Raw genomic sequence first — 3428 nt, 5'->3', positions numbered from 1 at the left:
TTGTTCAAACTGAGTAAATATATATTTATCATTAATATGTTAATATTAAATGCATATCAGAAATTTTATTTATTTATATACATTTATTTCTCTCATTTTGTAATACAAGTAATACAATTACACTATTTAACTTATGTAAAAGCATCAAAATATAGCAGAAATGTAACATTCAAAAGGTTATGTAGAATTGACTGTTGGATCTGGGTGAATTTCAAAAACGTCTTTGTGAACCAGTAATAAAGGTCAAAAGAGAAAGAGCTGTATGTACTACTGACAAGCATGCATGACCCTGTGTTTTCATGTAAACAGTGAGGAGTGGAAAAAGGTGGAAAGGGTCACACAAGTTTGTTTTGGCAAAGGAAACTTATATATAATGTATATATGTGATATGTGTTACATAGAAACATCTATATGTGTATTTACACCCATGAGGCATAACATTATGACCACCTTCCTAATATTGTGTTGGTCCCCAAAACAGTGCTGCCAAAACAGCCCTGACCCGTCGAGGTATGGACCCCTGAAGGTGTGCTGTGGTATCCGGCACCAAGATGTTAGCAGCAGATCCTTTAAATCAGTGTTTCCCAACCTTTTTTGCACCACGGACCAGTTTCATATAAGATATAATTTCATGGACCGGCGGGGACGGGAGGATTTAATAATATTGCTCATAAACGATGTAAAATGAGCTTTCTTGCTGTGACGAGATGCTGCTCCCACCTAGGGGTGACGATAAGACAGTAACACCCGAAATGGAAGCAGTGAAAGCTGCTTTTCTAGCGATCTCTAAATATTCATTCTTTCTGTGCGGCCTGGTAATAAATAGCCCATGGATCGGTACGGTCCTGCTTATGTGGTTGGGGACCACTGATTTTAATCCTGTAAGTTGTGAGGTGGGCCCTCCGTGGATCGGACTTGTTCGTCCAGCACGTCCCACAGATGCTCGATTGGATTGAGATCTGGGAAATTTGGAGGCCAATTCAACACCTCAAACTGGTTGTTGTGCTCCTCAAACCGTTCCTGAAGCATTTTTGCTTTGTGGCACGGCGCCACAGCCATCAGGGAATACCGTCTCCATGAAAGGGTGAACATGGTCTGCAACAATGCTTAGGTAGGTGGTATGTGTCAAAGTAGCACCCACATGGATGGCAGGACCCGAGGTTTCCCTTGGGTCACACTGCCTCCGTCGGCTTGCCTTCTTCCCAGTGGTCATAATGTTATGCCTGGTCGGTGTATCTCTAAGTGCACACTGTACCTGCTGTATTCCATAACCGAATGTAAATACAGAACACGGGTAACAGGTCAGCTTTGCTCAGGTCCAGGGTCCAGCTTTGATAATCATGGTCAAAAAGTGATCGGCGTCCTTATCTGATCATATTGTACGTATTCTTACCGGGTGTTGCAGTATCATTCTTGACATTATTCTATCAGTATGCAGTGCTAGATACAATTACAGAAAGGAAGTGAGAGTAGGTCAAATGTGTGTGAGAGAGAATGTGAGAGAATTCTCTGTATATTTACTTATTTTTAATAGGCTATCACTTGATTCTTCAGTGGTTGTGGTCGATCCAGATGATCAGTCAGTTATATTAGATGCAGCTGCCTAATTTATATGAGAATATGAAGCTGTATTTGCATTTTATGGTCTCTGGAATACAGAAAAATAGCATTTGTGAGCTATCTTTTAGAGCTATTTAATTGGAGACAGCATAAAGAAAAGATATTATTATTATTAGCTTGCTCCAATGCATGCATTCCAGTTGAAGGTGCTTTCAGTGATGGACAAAAGTTGGCATTGCACATTGACCAGTATTATAATTATTTGCAATTTGAGTCACAGTAGCATTTCTCTTGGCTTGTACCAGATGCCAGAGTCTTCTGGCGTCAATGAGTCTTGGCTGCCCAACAACCTGTCAGCAGTTGGTGGCTTGTCCCTCCTCAGACCGCCGTCAGTGAATACTCATCATGGCTGCCTGTGAGCACTTCTTGCTGTTTTGCAGATACTTCAAGCACTGTCGCCTCACAGCAAGAAGGTCCTAGGTTCGATCCCCAGGCGGGGCGGTCTGGGTCCTTTCTGTGCGGAGTTTGCATGTTCTCCCCGTGTCTGCGTGGATTTCCTCCGGGAGCTCCGGTTTCCTCCTACAGTCCAAAAACATGCAGTCAGGTTAATTGGAGATACTGAATTGCCCTATAGGTGTGTGTGTGTATGTGTGTGTGCCCTGCAATGGACTGGCGCCCCGTCCAGGGTGTTACTGTGTGCCTTGCGCCCATTGAAAAGCTGGGATAGGCTCCAGCACCCCCCAGCGACCCTGATTGGATAAGCGGTTAAGAAAGTGAGTGAGTGAGGTTTTTATGCTGATCAGATCTGCTGTATTCAACACATGATTAACTATGAGTAACTACCATCAGGGCAACATTTAATATTCCTGTCTGTCACTTGCACAATTGTTATAAAATAGAAATTAGGCAATGGTACACACATTTTTGGTTGGTGGTTGTAATGTTTTGGCTAATCAGTAGCATTTATTACAGTAGGACTCAAAGGTCACCCACATTTGCCAGCAGTGCTTTCTGAGCAAATATTTCAAAGATTTCAAAGCTTTATTGTCATATGTACAGTAGGAAACGTGTTTCCCTGTACAATGAAATTCTTATTTTGCTGTCCACACATGATGTAACAAAGTACAAAGATAATAATAAAATAAAATAAAATTAAGAAATAAAAGTTAGATATAGTAAAAAAAACACACGCTGAGTATAAGTTATGTACATTGTGCAAGAAGAGAGCAGATATATTGCAATCAGACAATATAGTTACATGGGCAAAATGTAAAGACAGTAGTGTAAACATACATGTGCAGCTGTATGTAGACCTGTAAACAGTCATATGCGGTATAGTGCAAGTATTGTGTGCAAGTGTGATAGTGTCTATGAATAATCAGCTCAGCTGTTTAAGAGTCTGATAGCTGTGGGAAAGAAAGAGATCTTTAGTCTTGTTGTCCTGCATTTCACACTTCTGTATCTCCAGCCTGAGGGTAGAAGTGTGAATAGTCCATGTTGGGGGTGGGTGGGGTCTTTGATGATGGACGCAGCTCTCCTGTGGACTCTGTGATGGTAGATGCTCTGGAGAGAGGGTTGTACCGTCCTGGTGATTTTCGTAGCAGTCTTTATCACTCTCTCCAGGCGTTTGCGATCCTTCACAGTAGAACTGCCGTACCACACGGTGATGCAATTGGTCAGGATGGACTCAATGATGCAGCGGTAGAAGTTGCTGAGTATTTTGGGTGACATGCCAAATTTCCTCAGCCTCCTCAAGAAATACAACCGCTGCTGAGCCCTCTTTAACACCTGTGTGGTGTTTAGTGTCCAAGTGAGGTCATCACTGATGTGGACCCCTAGGTATTTAAAACTGTTCACCCTCTCCACCT

This window comes from Trichomycterus rosablanca, chromosome 6 (assembly GCF_030014385.1).
Source record: "Trichomycterus rosablanca isolate fTriRos1 chromosome 6, fTriRos1.hap1, whole genome shotgun sequence".
Taxonomy (NCBI): Eukaryota; Metazoa; Chordata; class Actinopteri; order Siluriformes; family Trichomycteridae; genus Trichomycterus; species Trichomycterus rosablanca.
Note: the sequence above shows the minus strand (reverse complement) of the source record.